The following is a 25083-nucleotide window of genomic DNA, read 5'->3' on the forward strand; positions in this document are numbered from 1 at the left end:
ACTGGCCGATTGTGGAATCCTATTTGACTTCAGACAGAGTTTAACGTTTGTCCGATTTGATTATAAAATCCTACAAAAAAAACCCAATCGACACTGATAAAACTGATGTCCACACAAGTCCTTCCTTGTGAAACAATTTATTTCCTAATTATACAATATACACTTCTCACCCTTGTACAATGAACTTAAAAATCCCCATTTGTTTGCAATATTATTTGGTTCTATTTCATTTATTCTTACTTTAGTTAACAGTTAGACCAACCCGATTCAATTCACTTCTACATTACATCAGAGAGTTTTATTCTAACTTGGTACTTGGTCAGTTCCAAGGAGTACGAGCCACTGAGAAACTATACTTCCTCACGTGCTCGTACTCAGAAAATGTGCCTTTCAAAACATTTTATACTTCCATGAGAGAGAGGTTGGGGGATATTCACCCAGACTGTAGACGTGTCCTTTAGACAAAAAGCCACTTTGTACATTTTCTAAGCAAAGGTTCATTTATCAGCTCGGTCACTCTGCTCCAGAACAACACATTTCTTATCATTTAGGGCAAAAGTCTTTTGGCCAGAAATGACAGCCAATTCAATTTGCAGCAATAAAGTTACATTTCTGAAACTCCATTTGTTACAATTTAAAATACATTAATGTAAATTTTTCCCCCACACTCCCCCGTTTTTTAAATAAAAATTTGAATAATTTTTCTTACACATGATTACCATGTCCCATTCCTGAAGGAGAAAAGATTTCCATTATTCAAGTTCAATCAACAATGGCAGCGTGTGCTCATATCAGAAAATGAGTGAGTTTCCATTTAATTTATGGCCTGTTCATCAGCATGTGTCACACATTGGAAACATGCTACCCAAAGTTAGAAGATAAACAGGTCAGGGTGTGGATAGAGCGGCACCCAACGGGAAACACAATCGAAGCACTCCTTGAGCTGAGGAGAAGGTAGATGTGGGCAAGTACAAGTTTGGGCCAGACACTGGGTTGAAGGAGCGCAGTGTGGAATTCCAGGCCTGTCGTACATTGAAGCAACCACAGCAAGTTCACGATGTATTTGCGGAGCGGCAATCGAGAGTGTGGCTGAGAACATTCCTCCACGCAGGCACCACACAACGCCGACATTAAGACTTTGCTCAACCTTCTCCACAGTGGGTTTTTTCTTTCTTTTCCCACATTGCTCCATCTTATCTCCTCAGGAAGGGGAGGGATAATCATGTGTTGATGCTCAATCACCCAAATCTGGGTTCTCCCATCGTCCAATCTTTGTGTGGAAACTTCATTTAGATGAAATCGTACATTGCTTCAAAGACTGCTTTCAACACTCCGAAACAAACAAAGCATCAATTAAACACCAATTAATAAACATCATGGGCACATGTAGTTCTACAAGACTAACAAAGATTCTTATGGAAGCATTTAACTTGCATTATATGTCATATCAATATTTTAATCCCTTTCCTTGTTATTTCCCAAAACAACATGCTAAAATATACAGAAATCCCAGTTGTACGTATACTCAAAACATCCATCTCATTTGCTATTTCCATCGACATTTAAATCTCTGACATTTCTCCATCTATCCACTTCTCTCTCACCAAAACAGCAAACATGCTGCCATTTTCCCAATTCACATACACAAACCATCTATCACTTCCTCTGACCTTCTCAATTACGAATCCATTTTCCTTTATCAAAACAAATAAATCATTTTAAACAGTTGTTCAAAAATTGTCAAATCACTTGTCAAATCTGTTATCAGGCGAATATAATTTATATTGCAGCTCAAACACTCTGTCTACACATGCAGCTACACCCTCCACACTCTTTATCCCGGTCTTGGAAAAGCATCTTAAACTTCAGACTAATAAACATCCAAACTCTCTTAAACAACTTTTTGGTCAAAACAAAATATTTCCTTTTCAAATCCATAAATGAAAAATTAAATCTTCAGCATCTGTCAAATTAAATCATAAATTTGCCTTGACTGAATCAATCAAAGGGTTACACTGGGTTGTTTGCCATTGCCTTCCCAGCACAAGTTCAGGTAACCTCAACATTCGCAGACGAAAAAAACAATATTTCAACGTCCATCCGAGGGAATCATCTATTATCTGTGAATTGCCCCACTTGCTAAACATCATCAAATCATTAAAATCATTCCAAATCACGTTTCTACATTTAAATCACATACAGTATATCCACATTCACAATTGTTATTTCACAATTTATTCAAAATCCCGATGGTTGTAAAATAAAACTTCAACACTTTTTCCTAAATGGACTTCACTTTAAACAGATTCAGTCGAGAGGGTGCGCCACAAACACCAAGGAACAAGGAACAGCAAGTTCTCTCCACATCCGGTGGGAAGAAAAGGAAAAAACTCTGACAGGCAAAACCCACAGTTTGCATTACTCTGTCATGGCTTCAACACATACACGAAACAGCATTGCATCTCATAGACTCGCGTGTGATCACGTGACAAATACCAATCACATTTCTATCTCATCCTCTTGAATCTGCATATGAATCGAATTTCACACCTAAAGCAAAGGCTCGAACAAAGACTCAGTGTAACGATATGCCACCCCCACAGATCGAGTGGAGGGGGTCTCACACAGTGTAGTTTGCGACCTTCGTGTGGAAATACAATGCCAATAATGTATAACATGCCATTTCAAACAGACCCACAGCTCAACTCAGCACGAGTTAAAATATCGTCAAAATCCCAACAGAACACGTTTCATTGCAGTGAATATTGGACTCGCACAAGTTTCATTTTTTACTCTCAGTAACACATGCATCTCAATGCAAATCACCAACCATGCTGCCAGCCGGTTAATCGTCTCCTGCACTCTACAAAACGTTTCGTGCAAATCATTGCATTTACAAATCCGTAAAACCTCCACACAATATAATATAACAACCTCACTGCCAACAAACTTCCAGTGAGTTCAATGAACAAAAAGTAACTCTGATAACTCTTACAAACAGGTAACTTATAATATCTATCGATTTTAACCTTACCTCGGCGTCTCAGCCGTGTCCTCGGCCATCTCTCTCACAGCCGGTCCGTATCAATGCAAACATGTGGCATGTCGCTTCATCATGCCTATTTAATTACGCATCTGGCTCCTCAACGAGCCTCTTCTTGTCATCTGACTCCTCTTCTTCTCCAGCACTTTTCTAAAACAACTACAGTACTTATCGTTAACTTTAAAACGGACTCCCTCCGCCGGATCCTCTTCTTTCCCTAAATAAAATTATCTGACAATGAACTTTTCTTTGTTCGAAATGCGTTACCTGCTGAGAGCGCTCTCCCTTACCTTCGCTCAAGCACTTGTCGTTCCTCCAGGCACTGCCTCCAGCAGATTAAGCACCTCCGGTCACGAGCACCGCACCAACGTCGGTTCGAATCCGAGTCTCGGCGCCAACTGATGTGAAACAATTTATTTCCTAATTATACAATATACACTTCTCACCCTTGTACAATGAACTTAAAAATCCCCATTTGTTTGCAATATTATTTGGTTCTATTTCATTTATTCTTACTTTAGTTAACAGTTAGACCAACCCAATTCAATTCACTTCTACATTACATCAGAGAGTTTTATTCTAACTTGGTACTTGGTCAGTTCCAAGGAGTACGAGCCACTGAGAAACTATACTTCCTCACGTGCTCGTACTCAGAAAATGTGCCTTTCAAAACATTTTATACTTCCATGAGAGAGAGGTTGGGGGATATTCACCCAGACTGTAGACGTGTCCTTTAGACAAAAAGCCACTTCGTACATTTTCTAAGCAAAGGTTCATTTATCAGCTCGGTCACTCTGCTCCAGAACAACACATTTCTTATCATTTAGGGCAAAAGTTTTTTGGCCAGAAATGACAGCCAATTCAATTTGCAGCAATAAAGTTACATTTCTGAAACTCCATTTGTTACAATTTAAAATACATTAATATAAATTTTTCCCCCACAACAGTAAATTGCCTTTTCCTGAGAATGGTAAGTTTGATCGGGATTGTTTGAATCACCTGAGGAAAGTTCTGGAGGGAAATGATTAGGAGCCAGAGGAGTACTTAAAGAGGAGATATGGAGAGAAGGGAGTGCAGACACAACGCAGAGAGAGAGAGAGAGAGAGAGAGAGAGAGCTCCTCTTGGTGACAGGTTTGGAGTGCAGAACCGATCTAGAAAGGCCAAGTTGAAGGCTGCGTTCAGCTCGCAGTCTCTCTGGAGGCGTGCAAGCAATATATCGAACAGCGTCATTCTGAGACTGAGTTCCGACCCAGGTAAATGGGAAAGGTAAACGAGCAAGGAGAATGGTTAAGTGGGAAATGAATAAGTGTTATGAATGTTTGTTGAGTTACCTGTTTGGATTTCTGTTTGTTCATTGTACTCACTGGAGGTTTGCTTGCTGTGAAATTGTTGCATGGTATTGTGTGGAGGTGTTGCAAATTCGTAGGGAGTTACCTCTTTCGACGGATTTGTATGCACACTGATTTGCATTGATCTGCATGTGGTGCTGAGTGAGTTGAGAAACGGAACGTGTGCGAGTCCAATAGATTTCACAGGAATATAACGTGCTCCATTGTGTATTGTGACCTATGAAGCTTGTGGGTGTGCATGTGTGATGGAAAATGGAGATAGACATTGGTCGTCATCGTGATTGTGAAGACTCTGGTTGAGTTGAGGTGCACACACCGAATTCAGAGGAAGCGAGGCGACCGATTCTGCACGTGTTGTTGATTCATTGTGCGGGGCAGATGTTGTTGAGAGTGTTTTGGGATGCTATTTTGGCTTTGAACACTGTACGTTGCATACGTAATAAATGGATGGTCTCCTTGGAGCATCATTTGAATACCTGTTATAATAATAATAAAAAATGATGATGCATGCATGATAGTCTTGGGGTAACATATTAAATCTCGAGGCCACTTTGGCTTGTGGCCATTTTGGCGTGGTGCTGATAACGCGAAGGTCGTGAGATCTCTCCCTGTACGGGCCAACACTCTTCTGTGTTTGAATCTCAGCTGAGCTATAGAATGAGATGAAAGTGAAGTCCATTTAAGAGGCTCGCTATCGCTGGCATTATGAAGGAAAATCCTCTAGTTGCTCGGCCTGGCAGGGTGAAGTGCTGAGCAGCTGTTCATACTGCTAGAAGAGATTTATGGGTACTGAAACCTCCATTCAATTCATATAAGATTTAAAAGGGGGGGGGGGAATAATTCTCCAGAGAAAAAATGGCCCCAAAATGCGAGTGCCTTTGTCATAAAAAAAAAAACTTCGTGACTCAAGTGTGTGTGTGTGTGTGTGTGTGTGTGTGTGTGTGTGTGTGTGTGTGTGTGTGTGTGTGTGTGTGTGTGTGTGTGTGTGTGTGTGTGTGTGTGTGTGTGTGTGTGTGTGTGTGTGTGTGTGTGTTTCAGCCACGGCACAGTTGGGAGGGTGGAGCTTGGCTATTGGCTATTGTGCTACTGTGTTGAAATGCACATGCTGTGCCCAGTGACGTGTGAGAAATGTTTCCAAAATTTTGATTTGAATCGTAACCATAGTACTTAAAATGTTATCAAAATGTAGAAACGTGATTTGGAATGATTTTAAAGTGATTTGTAAAGGAGTTGTGAGTGATTTGGTGATTTGGAATGAATGAGGATTTATAACCTCCCACCAGCATTCCAGTGGAGAGTGATCAATCAATTATCCCTGGGATGGACGTTGAACTAGGCGTGCTGTCTTCATTAGTCTGTGAATGTTAAAGTTAATAAATGACATTGGTTGATTGATGTTAAAGACAAATTCCTACCAAAACTACTGCTGTGAAGGCAATGGCAAACAACCCAGTGTATGCTGAAGATTTTATTTTTGATTTATTGATTTTAAAAGAAAATATTTTATTGTCACAATGATAGACCATAAAGCTGTTTAAGTGAGATTTGACAAATGATTTGACAATTTTTGTACACCTGTTTAAAGCAGAGGTTTAAACTGTATTTATTTGTTTTGATAAAGGAAATGGATTCGTATTCAAAAGGTCAGAGGACATGATTAGATGGCTTGAGTAAGTGAGTTGGTTATATTGCAGCATGTTGCTGTTTGGTGAGAGTGAAATGGACAAGATGGACAATGTCAGAGATTTAAAAATTAAAAAAATAGATGTACGCATACTCTCCTCTACGCTGTCTATCCTGGGTTTGATTCCCGACCCATCTATAAACTCTCAGTCTCGTGTTTCATAAGCAGGGTGATTCATCAATGCGCTTGCTGTCCCTCGGATGGACGTTAAACGGACCTTGGATGGACCAGCATTTGTTGTTGGACATTAAAGATCCCATGGTGTCCTTCATGAAGAGTAGGGGAGCTATTGCCTGTACCATGGCCAAATTCCAAATTCCTCACCTAACTCATCAAATGTCAGACCTGGCTCGCCGGTTCATGAAGACTGGGTTCATGAACCCACAAGAGAGGTGGGACAATCGTGGCCATTAAAGAGGAAGAACAGCAATATGCATTATGGTGATGTTGAAATTTGAGAGAATAATTCGAAATTTTCAAAATATTTCATTTCACTCATTTAAATGGAGGTTCAAACCAAAGCTTCCAACACTGAGCTTCGCAGAGAAAAGCTAGTGCTTTTTTGCTCGTCCATGTGCAGATACAAGCAGCGAAGACGGTTGACGAAGGTGATGTCATCTGACTTCCAAGCAGATGGAAGATGACCTGGGGCTAATAGTTGGGCCCAAAGCACTGAATCAATGGGAAATGGTGTCCACTTTTTTTTGAAGACGGATGCTCGGGTAAAATTTGATGCTGAGTGCTATGGTGCCGACCGTTTTTTTTTTTTTTTTTAATTATTATTATTTTTTAAGGTGCCCAAAGTGCCCATTTTGGGCCTTAGTGGTGCCCAAAACCGTTTTTTCGGCATTTTGGCCAACCTTATGTACAGGACAATAGTTTTTTCTTCATAAAAATGTTGATTTAGACCTATGATATATTTGTTATGAATTTGAACTCATGAAATAGCCCAGGGCCCGTTAATTGGCAAAAAAGGGCCCATTGGCCCATTGTGTGTAAATAGGCATGGGTGCAGGTGTTTATCCAATTTAATAGCCTTATAAATAAAAAATTGGGCCATATCTGTTACCCGGTGTACATGAAGTGGGCCTTGCTTGAAAAATACATATGCATATTGTGGGCCAGGTTACCATATTGGGCAACATGGGGCCCATGTTAATAAAAATTGGCTTATAATTTCAGTTATGATCTTCAAAGTGAGCCAGATTACCAATCAATTACATCCATTAACCCACTGTAAACAGGCGTTGTAATATTCTGTCCACTGGGCACACGCAGGATGGATGGGCCACCGTGGCCCAAAGTGCCACCAAAAGGCCTAAAATAGGCACATGATAAAAATGCAATTAATAAACTGTTTTTCCCAAAACAAAGATTGAATTATAGGTTTTGAGGGGGTGCCAATTTCATTGAAATTGATCTCAAACTAAAGAATGGGTTATTTAGAAACAGAACTTTCATTTTCATTTACAGTACATATAATGTCAATGTCTTTCTTACATTAAATCAACTGTAACATTGAATATATAATTACCTAAACTACTTACGTTAAATCGAATCGTCTCATGTGAGGCTCTTTTTTTTCACCAGAGCACAATTATATTGTAACAGTTCACCATTATCATCAACAGCATGGGCTGAAATTGGAGAGATAAAAAATATATTTGCAAGCTCGTATGAAGGTCCTATTCTTTTAACTCCACAATGAGAAATGTCGAACTTTTTCAGCAGTATAATACATTTACGAACACTCATTGTAATTACGTCACCTCATTTGTCACATTACGTGGGTAAGTTGTGAACAGAGCAAGCAAACAGCCATTGTAACCAGGCCTCTCTCGTTATATAATTTTCATACCATTTGGGTTTAAAGTCTTCGAGGCACATATTTGTCAACTACGTTCGTTAATCAGGCGCATTATAAGGAGTCGTGTCGAAGTTTGTCCAGATCAATTGCTCGTGTTGGCTGCAATCCAATATGCGCTGTGCTGTCTGCTGGCTCAAAATAAAGAATTAACATATATGAATAAAAAGGTCAAGAAAAATTTGAAACATAGCAATAAAGAAAAAATGTCATAATGAATTAATGGACAATTTACTCTTAAAACTTCTCTGTTGTTTTTTAAATTACCTTGTGTATCTTTTGTCTATCGAGGAAGTGAACTGAAGAAATCCTCATTCAGGGAATTCATCTTCGTCTTCAGAGCTGCAGTCACTTTCTGCTACATCTGATTCTTCATCTGTTGCGATGTCTCCTTCCTCGTGGACTTTGTTTTCACAGGGCTGTAGGTTAACAGTCTCTTTGTTACAGTGTTCATTTGTGAAGTCGAGTACTTGTGGCGCAGGCTTATTTTGCAGCTGGTCTGTTTGTGGCACACTATCCCCTTCGTACCAGATAGGAACAAGGACACCATCTTCGAATTTCCAGCCGTAGTTAAGGGGATCTGGTTGCTCAAATGAGCCAGTGAGGCAATTCACCATCCCGTAGATTACGAAGTTGTTACGCTTGATGTGAAATCGCAAGGAATTAGAATCTGGAGGCAGTCTTTTTTGATGAAGTGAATTTTTTGGTGTGTCCCTTTCCAGAAATCAACATCGAATACCTGCTTTCCCCAGGGGTCCGCTCCATATTGGGTCGATTGTATATGGTGTGCAACACAAAGTCAGCAACTTGATCAACATCAGCGGTCTGTGTTGAAAGGCTGCTTAAAGCCTGTATCTCACTGGGCTGCGACAGCTCATGACTAGCTGGAGACACCAAATTGCGATAAAACAGCGATAATTTTCACTTGGAATCACACTGAATTTATACTAAAACATTTGCGTATGTCCCACGAACTCCCGGCGAAATTTGGGATGAACTTCACCTGGAGTTCGCATACATGTCGCGCGACTTTCAGGTGACAAAACTGAGATTTTTTTTGGCACATGCAACTGTCGCGCGACCGACGGTCACACGACGGTCGCGCGACCATCGCGCAAATGTCGTGCAACAGTCGCACGACAACTGTGCGTGACAATTGAGAAATCGGGACATATATATATATATATATATATATATATATATATATATATATATATATATATATATATACATACATACATACATACATACATACATACATACATACATACATACATACATACATACATACATACATACATACATACATACATACATATGAGGCCTCTCCCTTCCAGCAATCGTATTGTCAGTTGGGAAACGAGTAAGAGAGTACCTGACTGAGTACTACAATGGTGTGGGAGCTGTGCCCTGGCAGAACAGGATGGTGGGATTACAGGAGAATGCTGACCAAGCCTGACTGTTCAAAGTGTTCTGTTAATTGTCAACGTTGCACCCACAAACATTGTGTGTGACCCAATTGGTCATCTGCCTTGATAGGGGCTTGTGGGTGTGACCATATTTTGTGTGTGACCTAATTTATGTAAAAATATGTGTGACGTGATTTATGAATGATGGGAAGGTGAAAGGAATGATGGGAAAGTGAAAAGTTTGCATTGAAGGCCATTACCCAGAACAGGAGAGAAAGAGGACAGACAATGCTGGTTTTACAATATGAACTGTTTTTTTTTTTTTTTTTTTTTTTTTTGTCGTATCTGGATTGAACTATTGTAAATCTATCTACATTACATTGCATGTCACATTTGTCGCACCTTCTGACTCACGTAAACTAAATTGAGAAGGGTTTGAGACAACCGCGACGACTGACTATTTTGAGATAAAATTTGTCGCACGAATTTTTTGAACATGTTCAAAATTCCAGCGACACCAGAGCGATGTCCTGCAACTCGCGCGAGGAAATTGAGAACCACCGCAAACGTTTCCAGACATTTTGGAGAATCCCGTTCGCATTTTGTCGCGAGCTGTCGCAGCCCAGTGAGATACAGGCTTTAGAGCCTGATTGATTCAGGATTCTGTCTCATTTTTTCAAAGCTTTTGAACTTTGAACACCCGTAAAATGGCTGGGTATAGTCGCTCCCTGTCAAGGCATGAAAAGCAGGAAGAGCTCCACAAACGTCCTTGCCGAGATGTGACGCGAGGCTCTTGATATTGTGATATGTTATTCCTTCCCGAGACTACGACGTACCTTTCTGAAAATAGACATTGCCTTCACACTGTTCAGCACAGAACAACAACAGAACATACACATTCGTGTCATCTGCAACTACACAAGTTTCTCTGTGCTTTTTTGCTGCAAAGACGGCGTGGTGTGCGATTCGGGGATCAGCCTCTCTATGGGAAGATCTCAGTTCTTCAATTTGCGTTGAAGGGCTAGACGAATCGCTTGCCAAAAAGAGACACTGTTCACCTTTCGTGACAAATGTATCCTTCTGGATACTGGATTTCCCTGGCATGATGAAATCTGCGAGAAGATTGGACAGCTGAAGTTTGTTCCTATCATTGGTGAGGAAGCCATTCCAATAGCCAGTTTTTGGAAGCTGTTGACTCAGATCAGATATTCTTCTTTCTCTGCCTCTGTTTGGACGACCTTTAGAAAGGTAAGTCTGACCTGGAACTGCTCTGTAGTCGTCAAACACCAGATGCAAAGTATTCCCTGGACGAGACTTCAGGTAGTTTACGATGCGAACTGCCCATGAAAAGGAAGTTTGTGGTTCTAGTCTTTGATGGGGATTATCCGAACAACTCTCATTGCGTCGACGACACAACATTCTATATTCTCTGGAAGCTTGAACATCGCCGGTTGTGGTGATAGTTTTTGCAAGTTGTTTCGGAAGAGGGATTTCAAAGAAGCTCTACTGGTACCTTGCTCATTGCAAATAGCCCAGGGTTTACTGGTAATGGGCCATTCCATTATTGACCTCAGATTGAGCTGCTTTCTATCATATTCTGTCAATTTGGCAGCAAAAGACTTTCCTTCGTCCTCAACAACCGACACTTTCGGAATTTTGCGTTTCAGTTTATCGAAACATATCACTTCTTGCCGTTTAATGGGGTCAGTGTATTTTGATCGTCCCTTTTCAGGCGTAGAGCTTGTGTCTTGTGTCGTGAAATCGGACTTCTCCCTGGCAGGTGATTCTGTTTTTGTTCTTGTAGCGGTATAATCTTGCTTACTCTTTGAGAAACGTTCAAGGAATTCTCTTTTGGCTTCTTATCCATGTTCGTTCGTGGCTGAGACGTTTCTCAACATTGAATCCGGCGCTACTTCACCAGTACTGAGATGCACAAGAGGTTGAGAAGGATCCCACAAAGTCGGAACTCATGTATTCAGACCATCAACAACTCTTGTTACATTGTTGTCATCCCTTTGCTTTCTCTTGTTTCCAAACTCTTCATGGCAATACGAAGCATGCCTTCCAAGCTTGGTATCTAGATGGTGTTGCAGGGCTGTCAAGCAGTGATTGATTAGCATCCAACACTCACTAGCGCCAACATTTTCAGTCTTTCCGGACAGTCCTCCCGTGTCCTTTGATAGTCTGTTTATTGTCATCTCTATTATTTGATCCATCAGGATTTTCGTGTGCTTTCTGCCAGACAAGTATGCGTACGTATTGGGATTCCTCTCCTTCAGGCTCTGCATGTCGACATAGAAATAGCTCATACTTCTTGCATAATTCTGGCGGTTTAGTCCGAAACACCACGGTAGAAAGAGATCAATAATTTCAAGAAAACCTTCCCAGTTTCCTATCCTTTGAAAATGGATAGCATTAAGCAGAAAACTGTTGATTACATAGTTATAACATGGGCCCTTTTTAGGTCCTTTGGTGGTACTTTGGCCCACTTAATTGGGCACTTTGGCCCACCCATTTAAGTGCCCAGGGGATGGAATAGAATACAGTAGGTTCATTGTTCTAATTCACTTGTAATCTGGCTCACTTTGAAGATCAAAACCTAAATTATAAACCCATTTTATATTGAAAATGGGTCTCATTGCCCAATATGGCCACCTGGCCCACAATCTGAATATCTGTTTTTCAAGCAAGGCCCACTTCATGTACACCGGGTAAGAGATATGGTCCAAATTTGTCTTAAGAAGGCTACTTAATTGGATAAACACCTGCACCCATGCCTATTTACACGTAATGGGCCAATGGGCCCTTTTTTGCCAATTAACGGGCCCTGGGCTATTTCATGAGTTTAAATTCATAACACATATCTAAATCAACCTTTTTATGAAGAGAAAACTATTGTCCTTTGCATAAACTTGGGCAAAATGCCCAAAAACCGGTTTTGGGCAACATTAAGGCCCAAAATGGGCACTTTGGGCACCTTTTAAAAAAAATCGGTCAGCACCATAGTACTCAGCGTCAAATTTTACCCTAGAATCCGTCTTCAAAAAAAAAGTGGACACCATTTCCCACTGATTCAGCGTTTTGAACCCAACCATAATGGTGGGGTGAATAGAGCAGAATGTTTGTGAAGTACAACATGACGTCTTTCGATTAAATTAAACAGCAAAGCGAGAGGTAAAAAATACCGAGTGTATCTATATAGTGTGTGTGTGTGTGTGTGTGTGTGTGTGTGTGTGTGTGTGTGTGTGTGTGTGTGTGTGTGTGTGTGTGTGTGTGTGTGTGTGTGTGTGTGTGTGTGTTTTTCACCCATGGCACAGTTGGGAGGGTGGGGCTTGGCTATTGGCTATTGTGCTACTGTGTTGAAATGCACATGCCGTTTTTGAATGTATATATATACTGTATATATGTATATATGTATGTTTATATGTTTGTATGTATATATATATATATATATATATATATATATATATATATATATATATATATATATATATATATATATATGAGTCGTGCTGGGGGTTAAGTAATTTTGTGGCAACCCTAACAAATCGTGACCCGTCGAGGACAGCACTGCTCGTCAATGAAACTGCCTCGGCAGCCCGATGCACCTTGACGTCTTGAAAGGAATGGTACTGCATTATTATTGTATATATATATATATATATATATATATATATATATATATATATATATATATATATATATATATATATATATATATATATATATATATATACTCGTGGGGTATGCTTACACATTGTGTTAGCATAGGAACGTGCTTCCCCATTGTCTCGGGTCTCTCACTGGCATTTAATTTTTCATTTATTTATTTTCATTTATTTATATTTTTCATTTACGGATGCTTTCCAATGGTTCTGTGATTTTTCCTGGCGTATCAGCTTCCATGTCCGTTGGCATACAAAATTTCCATGCCTCCCCATTGTCTCAGCTTGCTCACCTGCATTTTTTCTTTTTTTTCTCATTTATTTATATTTTCATTTATGGATGTTGTCCGACGATCTGTGATTTTTCCCAGTGTACCGGCTTCGGTGTCCATCGACATGCAAAATTTCAGCTTTCTCCATCACCTGGAAGGTACTGATCTTTAAAATCAGTCAGTGAGTCATTGAGTGATTCAGTGAGTGAGTGATTCAGTGGTTTAAAAGAGCTTTATATTTTAGATATATATGCTGTATATATGTAGCCATATATGCATTAGCCCCATTATCATGGAGTATGGTTGGAGGAATGACATGGGGGGAACCCTTATAAATTACTTTTGAGTGAAGTCATAAGCCTTTAACAGCCATACTTTTTATTGTCCAACATTTTCATAACTAACAAAAATGAAAAAGACAACAGAATACATCGCTAAAGTACCAAATCGGGAGATCGCAAAATCGCCAAATCTACCGAATTTTTGATAAATCTCATCCAGCTGAGCATAATAATCGCTGAAGCAATTATAATTGTCCCAAAGGAAGGGACATTCTCTCTTGGGTATTGTCCCCATACCATAACAAATTTTTTTTTAATGGGAATGAAAAAAATAATACAACCACAATACACCACAACCTGTTGAATGCCATTTACACATACGCAGAGTGAGAAACTCACTGTCTCTGTCGTGGATTGCAAGGCCACGAAGGTTCGACAAAATGCATAATTTACGAAAGAAAATGTCTGCTGATGCTTTCATTGAAGTTCCCAGGGGTTATACTGGTTATTGAAAAGAGCATTCAAAATTCACCTTTCCAAATGCCCGATGTGTGCTATTGTTGAAGTAAGTCATGCAGTACCTCCTGTTGGTTGTTATCTCCATTTGGGTTTCAGGAGGTGGGAGGGAATTCTCCCAGGACTCAAAATCTTCATGTGTTTCCATGATTGTTCTGGGACTGGGATGTTGAAATGTTTGCAGATGTGCCAGTGCATTACAGACGCTGTCATGTCTTTCCATGTACAGCTGTTCCGACATGAGTTTTTTTTTACATCTCAAAAGGAAGTGACTGGTACTTTGTTTCTTCCCCACAAAACCTGCATTTGTTCTGATTGGCTCAATCCCATCATTTTTTAAGGCATTTTTAGGTGTCCTTAGTCTTGAGCGTTTATGATGAAAGATGCCGTGATGGCAATCCGTAAAAGGATTGTGGTGTTGTACCGCGGTGTCATTCCGACCTTCCTATCTTGCTTGGTTGTTTTTTGGGGGATTTCATCCCTTCGTGTTTTTTTTTTTTCATTCAAAAAAAAATGTTTTATTTTGACTTTTATTCAGAAATATTGTTTTGCTGCAACAGAACATTAAATATATTTTGCAACTCTAACACAATTACAAGTGATTGGAGAAGCTTTATCAACATGTGACAAAGGATTCTATTTCTGATGACACAATGGCTGTGCCTGAAAAATCAAGGCTGAAAGTACAGATGACTATCCATTTCACCAGCCTTATGGCAGATTCCCAGAAGTCACGTGAGAGGGTGGAATTACAACAAACTTTAATCTCTAGGAAACGCACAGATGGATTTTAATCAGGATTGATTCCACTCGTTCGTCTTGTACTCTCGAGATTAACATTGTATATAGTTAATTGTTTCTGCAAACGTTTGTACATTAGTGCTGTTTGTGGTCATTTAGCATCCTGAAGTTAGGATATGCTATCCCTTTTAGAGTAATTAAGAGAAATACTGAATCATATATCCAGAAATAGAAATTGCCAGTTTGCTATACTTACAGTAATTTAAGTTTAGGAATCACCAAGAGTTTGTAGAATATGCAAAAGTTTACATTTCTGAGTTTAATTTAGTGGCAAGTTGCATCAGGTGTCACAAGTCAGCTTGTGAGTGTCATGGGTGAGTGATACAAGTCGCTTTAAATGATGAACTGTTATTTTGTTTGTGCTGGAACAAAAATAATGAGTTGCAGTGGAATTGTTCTCGCAGTGTCAAACATGTCCACAGGATAATAGTAGTAGTAGCATACAATTCAGGGCTGCCCATATGTCTTGTTCGATCCCTCCTGTATTCTCTTACCCTTTTGATGTGTATATATATATATATATATATATATATATATATATATATATATATATATATATATATATATATATATATATATATATATATATATATATAGATAGTAGCATCAACGGCTCAACTAACATCAAGCTCGTCATGGTGGGAGGTTAAAATCCCATGATGTACCGAATGATTTTAACTCCCTTGGAGACGTTCCAAATTATGGTGGATAAGACGCATGTGGGTCCTCAGAACTCAATCTCTCTGTCGTGTTCTCATCAGAACTCCTCCTCAAACTCGCACGATTCCTCCTTGCTCTTGTCAGCTCCTCGCTCTTCTCCTGGGGCAATGCTCCGTCTCTGGAAGGCATCTATAGATCCACCCCGAGAGGCATTCATAGCTCCACCCCTCTTGTCCTCTTGCCAAGTCTCCCGGTGCCCCCAGTCGAGGTTAACATCAGGGTTTATACACACAATTTCCTTAACCATAGTCCATAATTATCCCCCGCCAACCAACGAAGTTGGCGGGGGATATAGAAATGGGTTCCGTCCGTCCGTCCGTCACATTTCGTTTCCGGAGCTTAACTACAAATCTCCTCAAGATATATTTACAAAATTTGGTACACATATCAAGCAAGTGGTGAACTGGTGCCTTTTGATATTTTCTAATTGATAGGTCACATGGTTTGGCAGCCATGTTGGATTTAAGAAAAATATTAAATAATGTTTTCTCTGGAATCACATAACCTAACGAAGCGAAAATTTGCAACTATCATCTTCCATCATGTCTGCATACATAGTAAAAATTATGATGTCACAAGTCACATGGTCCAGTGGCCATCTTGGATAGAAAAACACACCTCATCCGATTAACACGAAACTTCACACACGTATTCCACTGTAGTGGGGCAACTTAGCTAAATATAGCATAACAATTGTGCATTTTGTGAGGAAAGCACCAAATTTGGCACACTAGTAGCCTATCATATTATGAACAGATTTGGATATGGGGCCATCTCAAATTCAGCCGCTGATGGCTGTGGCAGCCATTTTTCAAAATGGCCGCCAGTGGTTGCTGTTATGACACATATCTGCTTGACTGGAGAGGAATGCAGGTTGATAGTTTATTTACTAATAAAGGTCCAATAGTGGTCAAAGAAAGTATCAATTTGATTTGGTTGAGAAAAAAAAGTTAAAGTGGACTAATTAGTCTTATTAAGACCCCCCTCCCACAAACGTAGCAATATTATATATTGTTGGGGGAATGGCTTCTAGAGGCTAACTTTGCATAAGATAGGGTAGTTATCTCCCATATTGAATGTGTTAGACTTAACGTGAGGTATTTCAATTGTTATACAAGATATGCATCATTTTGTATGTATTGAAAGATGTCGTCTCCCCACCCCCAATGTTTGTGTCTAAAGCCGCCATCCCTTAGTCAACACCATTTTATTGTTCTTCACCTTGTAATCTGTCTTTTATGTACTTTTGAGCAACATTATAGGCCATCATGCGCAAATCTTAGGGGGAAACACAGCGACCGCTACACCGACCATCAGGTCCACCTGAGTGACAGGTTGGTGGGTGATGCCTCCACCCATGAAACTGGGCCTTGGACCAATAGCGGTCGAGAGGGGAGGGGCTAAGTACGTCATCCGAGCGGGTAAGGGAGGACCCTATAAAGGTGGGTGTAACCCATGTGGGAGAGAGCAGCAGATTCCAGAAACGTCATTGGAAAGATGCACGCGAGTTATTATGGGGTTTTCCCCTGAACGGGCCCTCACTTTGCTGTTGCTGTCTATGCCATGCCCACCCATCAAGCCACACCCACTCTCCATGCTGGGATTGGACTGTGGCACAGATCTGTGCCTTACCTGCTCATGTCTTCTCAAGGGTCAGTCTGTGTCCTGCTGGGCACAGCTGGGGTATTTTCTGTTCTGTCTGTTCTGTTTTTTTAATCTCCTGTGGAATGACTGAGGCCTTAAGACATAGATAATTAAGGTTCCTGTTTGTTCGCTGATCCAAGGGCACATAAGCAGTAGGGTTAAGGGGTGTTCATTTGATCAGAAGTATTTACTTCACCTGTATTCCCTCCCTATCTTCTTCCATTGCATTTAAATCCACTTGGTCTCCAGGTGAATTTGGGTGGTTCCGATTGTGGTTGCAATTATGCATGTCCGTTAAGGGACAAATTGGGTTTGGGCGTTTAACCTCCATAACGAGGCCATGCCATTCACCTATCGACTCCACTCAGTCATTCATTGAGATCAGGCGTACAACACTGAATAAGCGGGGCACATTGACTGGCCTGGTTGGTCCACTCGGCACAGTATTGTGGTGGATCGACATGTGATTCAGGCAAGAATGACTGAATCAGTCAGCTGCCACGACTGCTTTGATGCGGTTCGTCAGGATTCGAGCCGGCCAACCACAACCAGCAAATCCAATGACTCTAACAATATATATATATATATATATATATATATATATATATATATATATATATATATATATATATATATATATATATATATATATATATATATATATATATATATATATATATATATATATATATATATATACACACAAGTTTTCACGTTTGTCTTTGTGGTTTGTATGTTATTATTTCCCAGCCATATTGAATCACCTAAAGGTACCAATTTTTTGGTGTCGGTACTTCAGAATCTGGACATGGTTTTAAGCTGCCACACTTGGCCTTGACATCTGTTTTGAGGACACCAGAGGCTGCTATAAAGTGTATATTGGGATGTCGGGTCAGGCAGTGCTGCTGCCAGCCTGCAGGCAAAAGGTAACCACCATGAGGCCAATAACTGCACAACTTTTCAATGTCCAACACGTCTCAAAAGCACCGCTGTGTGAAGCTCACCCAGCTGGGATTGGGATTTGAACCCAAGGTGAATTTGCATCTCGGGTTCGAATCCCAATCTGAACAACTAATTGTAGCCTCCGCAGTCCGTTACAGTTACCCGGTTTGAATTCCATGGGTTATGTCAAAACGACCGCAACCGCCAGCCAAGTTCACAGCCCCGATCAAGTTCCCGGACCTGTTTGTGACATTTCAATACACGTTGAGACTGTGTAATTAACTGAGTGATGCGCCAATATGTGCTCACGAGCTTCCTAATCTGGCCGAGCAACTGTAGATCGTGAGCGCTCTGAGTCGGATTAAGCCGGCTCGTCTAACGACACTTCAATCACCAAATTAGACCAAATGAGATCACAACGAGCAGTATCCAATCTGAGACCAGGTACATCTATTTAACAAGTACATACTTGGAATGAGAAGGATTACATGAAGCAATAACAATTCAACACACAAATGTAAATAAATCAGAAAATAAACCCGTTTATCCCTTACCGCCCTCGAACAACCCAAACGGCACAGATTTCTTAACAGTTCTTATCTTAGGGCCTGCTAGATACTTGGAAATGCTTGTAAACTTTCTTCTTGCATAATTTCAGCCAAGGGCCAACACAGAAGAAACAATATGTGAGATGGTGCCCCCCTGCAATTCTCAAATGAAGTTCGTAATTGGTTGGATATCCACATTACACACAGATTGATCGGTCAAGGAGGACCAATAGAGTGGCTTTCCAGGAGTCCTGATTTGACCCCGTGCAATTTTTTTGTTTGGTGGGGATGAGCTAAAGAAAGAGTGCATGCCAGCAAACTCCATAATTTGGATGCATTAGAAAGTTATATCCGTAATGTTTTTGCCGATTTGCCAAAGGAGTTTCTTCGGCGTTAAGTGGAAAATGTCGAACGATTGAAAAAAAAAAAGTGCTGAAAACACAGGAGCTTATGTTGACATTTGATGTTCACAAATTATAACAGCAATATATGGCCATTCAGGAAAAAAAAATAGTCTGATGTTTTATTTACATGAACAACGTGGTAATGCTACATTTAAAAAGGAACTTAATTTCAGACCACCCGTGTGTATCTCATTTTGCCTTTTTCACAAACCAAACCAACTAACAAGATAATATTGTTTCGAATTTGGGAATTCGATTGCACACAACATTCAGGTTCCTTAAGTCAGCTATGTCGATAAGTGCTTGTTCCCGAGATAGCTCACCTTTCATTGTTTAAATGTTCAGAAATCGATTAGATGCGCTACGGATCGATTTAATAGTTAGGAACGAACAATGCAGACATCCCTCCCCCTCTTCTGCGAAGAGGAAGAAGAATCATGCCGTCCCGTGACTCGTGATGTCAACAACTCCCTCCCACCCGTGGCTGAGCGGGGGATGGAGCACGAGGGCATGAGTCACGAGTCACGCCGGGAGCGGGGGAAGGGCGGGAGAAGGATAAGAGGAGATCTTTTCTTTTGTTCGGGGGCAGCGTTGGAGAAGGGAGTTGAGAGTAGCCGTTCAGCAGACCTTCGGGTCTTGTTTGGCTTGGGTTGGGGTTGAGGCCTTCAGAAGCTTTTTGCTTCGGCTGGCTCAGTGAGCTTCGGCTGAGGCCTAGCTCGGAAGGAGGCTTTTTGGAGGCTTTTTGCTTTGATGGTTCCGTGAGCTTCGCCTTCTGCTTGGCTCGGGAGAGCTTTTTGCTTCGAGCTGCTTTGCTTGGAAGGAAGTAAGCCGGTTGCTCGGCTCGAGCTGCGAGTGGTGGCTTCTTCTTCTTGGTTCGTGGAGCTCTTTGTTCTCCATTTTGGTTCCCGGCTTGGTGCGACTCATCGACCTCTTCGTGGAGGTGGTTCCTCGGGGAAGCGACGCATCGACGGGAAGGATCGGCGCATCGACGGGAAGGATCGGTGCCTCGTCTCACCAGCATGTGTTGAGAAGCGCGGGAGGATTCGCGGGAGCTCGGGAAGGATCGCGGCTCGGCGATTGGATCCAGCTTGCTCTCGCTGGAGCCCGGGTCCGAACAACTTGAAGACCACACGAGGTGGAGAAGTTTGAGATAGCTTCTGAGTTTCAGCTCACCTGTCCTCCGAGCTGGAGCTTGTTATTCAAGGCCTCTGGCACCATTTCTTGGGTGTGTGTGTGTGTGCGTACGTGTGTCCATGGGCCCGTCCAATAAGTAGGAACTGCTGTTAAGTGCAAGTGACTGTACATAATAAGAAGATGGTTGTAGTTCTTTTGTCGTGCTTTTGTTGCTTGTACAATTGCATTCGTGTTTTGCCTTGTTTAATTGCATACGTGCTTTATTATAATAAATGTCCTTGTGTGAATGTAAACTTGTTCGTTGCGTCCCTTCCCTCATTGAACTGCCCCATCTTGCACTCGGAATATAGTTGGTTTTTAAATAGCCGGTAAAGTGATCGGGTCCAACGGGACTGCGCGATAATACCCCGCTTGGTTATCCCAAAAGGAAGCGAGCTGCTTAAGCGGCTCGTTTCCAAGTGGTCCTGTTGAGGTACAATCTCTCTGTAACCTACCCGCGCGAATAATTTGGTAAATCGAAGATTTGGCGATCGGACCCTGTAGCGCGGGTGGAGTGCGGACAAGGTTGTGGTGTGGTTAAAAACACACCCGTGGCTGGTTTCCGGCGTTGATCCAGAAAGCTGAAACTGGATTGTCCGTTCTGTGGGCGAAGCGGCGCTATTGGCTAGACGCGGTCGCTCGCACGCCGGCGGGCAGAAATCTACAACAATATTATTTGCTCACAGGGCAATAGGACATATGGACCACCCAGTAGAATCATAGGCATCGTGGTGGTCTTTTCTGATGCCTGGTGAAATTGGATTACAAGTCCTGCTTTTAGCTTTGAGGCTGTATGAGAAGATAAAAACTGTTGTTGTCCCCCTCCCTCCCCTTGTTAATTGATTGTTTCTTTTCGTATTCTCTCCATCCTAATGCCAATTAATTTTATTTGCCTAATTCTCATACTTTGATTTTCTGTTACATCGAGGCATCCACATTAACAATGATTTTATACCTTTGGAAAGTATAAAGAAAAGATATTAACCATAAAAAGTCAGATAAATGAAGGAAACGAACTCTCCAGTTGTGAATGCATTAACATACAACGAAGCAAACCTTTGACTGAACAAAGTTCACCGTGAACAAGAGTTCAGCCTGAACATTGAATTATTTCCCTAACATTGTTCACCAAATGTAGGCCGTCGTGTTTGATGCACTCAGGGTTTGTTTTAAATGCTAACTTTTGTGAGTTTGAGTTATATGAATTTGCAAAGTTTGAGTTTGACTCACAACTAATATCTGTATTACTATATTGTTTCCTGTTTGTGAGAGTGTTACCCGGGGCATTGATGGGGGTGGGGGGGTGACTCGAACCCGCTTCCCTGAAGGCAACGAGCCATGGATAACTCTACGACCCGACAGGTTGCTTAACAACCACGGATGCCGTCTGAAATTACTAAATCTGGAAGGGTACCTGCGCCCAACTCTCGCGTTACCTTCCCGGTGACTTAGCTCCTCCCAGATGGGGGAACTGTGCTCTCGACCTCCCACCTTTATCTATTTATCATGAATGGCCGAGTGAAACCATTGGTGGAACGTCTGCTAAACTAGCTCAAAGAATCATTGGGGTACAACCTCCCTTCTATTTATTACATGCTATTATGTCGAACCAATGGTAGAAACAGACAATCGAGCAGGTTTGGAAAGTTTATATAGCATAAATGGCAAGTTGAAGGCGACAAAAATACTGGATGGTAGGAATCGAAAGCAGATTTTTTTTTAACCCTTTGCATGCTGCGGTCGCAGGTTTGTGACGAGATAAAAAAAAATTGAAACAAATTTTTTTGTTTTACTTTTGGTTATTTGTTTGTTTAACGTGACACCCAATTTGTGTTTTTTTTTTTTTCAAATACCACTTGAAATTCACAGCCCTATGAAAAAAATTAATTAAGCAGCAAGGAACCATGCGGCCGTAAACCACGCAGCACGCAAAGGGTTAACCAAACGTGGAAAAACGCTATTCGATATGTTGACTAATCAGTAATGATAAGGAGGTTCCAAGTAAGACTACAAACAAACATACATACATAACATTTATCAAAGTTTTATTTACTTTTTTTGTTTCCAGTTGTCGCCTGTGACGTCACATTTACTACAAATAGTGTCTCCACAATAAAGAGCAGCGTTGCCTGGTTTATAAAGACCAAGTGATGATAAATGGTGAAGAATGCAATATGATGATCTTGATAAATCTTGACAATAAAACTTTGAGAAATGTTTGTTCATTCACAAGCATCAAACCGCATCATGGTGTCCCATTTCATGCATTACCTCCACCACCAAAGGCGAAGGAAGTTAGGTTTTCACCCTTCTCTGTTGGGTGGTCGCTGGAGTAGCCTTATTTTCACTTTTTCCGTCTGTCTGTATGTATATTTGTATGTAATGGACAGCTCTGGAGGCCAGAGGAGTCGACCGATTTTGATGAAACTTGACAAGTAGGTTCATACCATGATCTAGTAATCTAGTTCTATGCTTTTGAGCACCGTTGCTATGGACACCACCGTTGCCTAGCAACGGGACTTTGAAATTTTTGAAATATCCTAAAAAAATTGTTTTTTCGAAAATCAAAAATCGGCTTCCAGGCTTTTATGCGCACTATAATCAACCTCTTTGTCAAAAATTTTCAGCCTGATCCGTCAAAAACTATGACTAGTATGCAATTATGTCGCGACCACCCATGTCGCCTTCTGGCTTGTCTGTTTGTTTGTGTGTAGGATATCTCAAAAAGTTGTAGACGGATTTGGATGAAACTTGGTGGACACGTGTGTGTGACAAGGAAGAATTGATTAAATTTTGGTGAAGATCTGAATCCGAATCTGGATCCGATAATTTCTTTAAGTGATTCTTCACCATTGAGAGGTCGGGCTAAACTAATATGTAGCACGATATCTCAAAAAGTTATGGACGGATTCGGATGAAACTTGGTGGACAAGTTGTGTGTGTGACCACAACAAATTGATTCGATTTCGGTGAAGATCCGGATCTGTATACGATAATTATTTAATTTTTTTAAGTGATTTTTCACCATTGAGAGATAGGGCCAAAACGATATACAGTAGTGCTGTATAGCATGATATTTCAAAAATCTATTGGGTCCGATATGTTATCGTGGAACAGGCATTACATGGCGGAGGTATGCCTTCTACCGAGTGCCCTTCTCGTTTTTTTATTACGGTTTGAATTTGGAACGGTAATTTGTGGACACCCTGTATACAGATGAAAACAATCAAAATTGAATCCTACCATTCAAAACACTCGAAAGTACCAATAAATATCACCGTAAGAAGTTGAAGAGCGAATTAGAAAGCAAATAGGCCTATCGATTGATTCTGGGTGACAAATGGGAGATGAGAGGAAGTGACTGCATACAGATGAGGATTGAAGGAATTGGTGGGGTGGGAAAGCTCATGACGTCACCCAGCCACAAGAAGAATCGGACGAGAGCAGTACCTTGCATATCGGATAAAGATCGCTGCAGGTCTGTCACTGTGTGTGTGAATCTATGCGAGTGAAATGGAAGCTAAACACTGCGTTTTTGAAATTGTTTGTACTTTCCATTACAATACAGGTTTTAGCGATGCGAAAATGGGTCCACGGGTTTAAACAAAGAAAGCGGGTCAAACCCGCAAAATACGGGTCACTTGCCATGCAAGTATTGCGGAAAGTTTATATCATTGATTGATCACCATAACCCATATATCTGACTATCTCAGTATCTGACATCCATATGCGACGAGCTGAACATCAGACGCTAGGCGTTGGGATGACGGATTTACTAAGATGGCGGAATAGTAATATGGTGGTACAGTAAGATGGCGTTACGTCTGTGACGTCATTACGGCATTACATCTCGCTCTGGGTAAGCCTTTATGACGACATTCATAACCCAATGAGAATTGCATTTTGCAACTTGAAGAGAAAAATAACGACATAACATCTGAAAAACGAATTAATAATTTTGTTTTTTGCCGAATAAGTGTGCGTATTACTGAAATCAATCCAGGGTTGTTAACAGTAAACAAAATACTTCTGGAATAAAAGAAATTGCAAATATTGACTCAATAAACTGTATAACTGCACCGTAACATAGTTATGTTGTTCAACTACTTGTCAGCGAAGTGATGGGTTCAATGCTAGTTTATAATATTTAGGAAGCAGAATGACTGGACATGAAATATATAGCTGGACATGAAATACCAGACACAGTATTGAAAGTGAAGAGGAGCAGGCAGAAAGAAGGGAGTTGAGGTTAGCTATGAGCGTGAAGGTCAGGGTTTTGTATGGGAGAGACCGATGGTAATGATTCATTATATTGATTGAAACTTACTGCTCATTTAATTCTCCTTCTGGCAAGTGCATATCTGTCTTGGATTGCATTTTGTTTGCGAGTTGCCATATTACTTAGGCATGCACTATGCCACTGAAGCAGCCTTCCTCTTCTGCTTCTTTTTCTTCTTCCACTTCTTTTGCAGCCACAATTATTCCCACGTTCTACTGGGAATAATTGTGGCTCATGTCTTGCACAAACTGGCTGGCCAGGCCTGATGTTCGACAAAGGTTCGGGCAGGAATTTGTTATTTGGTCATGGTACCCGAGATAACTCGCCTGCTCCTCACGAATGACAACATGGGATCTTTCACGTCTACCAACAAATTCGAAAGATGGGACGTCCATTAAACGTCCATCCAAGGGATGGCACACACATTGATTAATCACCCTGCCAGGAAACACCAGGATGATAGTTTGTAGCTGGGCTGACATTTAAAG

At 40.9% G+C, this 25083-nt stretch overlaps 2 long non-coding RNA genes across 2 annotated transcripts in view; one reads left to right on the plus strand and one right to left on the minus strand.

Annotated features, from left to right (window-relative positions):
• LOC147029961 (uncharacterized) overlaps positions 1-25083 on the plus strand; it is a 91339-nt gene that overhangs the window by 49718 nt on the left and 16538 nt on the right. The window lies entirely within an intron of this gene.
• The window catches only part of LOC147029962 (uncharacterized), a 28721-nt gene continuing 4926 nt past the window's right edge, over positions 1289-25083 (minus strand). Inside the window, exon 2 of the long non-coding RNA XR_015056150.1 lies at positions 1289-3441. This is a non-coding gene — a long non-coding RNA (uncharacterized LOC147029962). The remainder of the gene's footprint in view (positions 3442-25083) is intronic.

The sequence above is a fragment of the Eptatretus burgeri genome, chromosome 3, assembly GCF_056783735.1.
Source record: "Eptatretus burgeri isolate ZD-2024b chromosome 3, Ebu_testis_v1, whole genome shotgun sequence".
NCBI classification, from domain to species: Eukaryota; Metazoa; Chordata; class Myxini; order Myxiniformes; family Myxinidae; genus Eptatretus; species Eptatretus burgeri.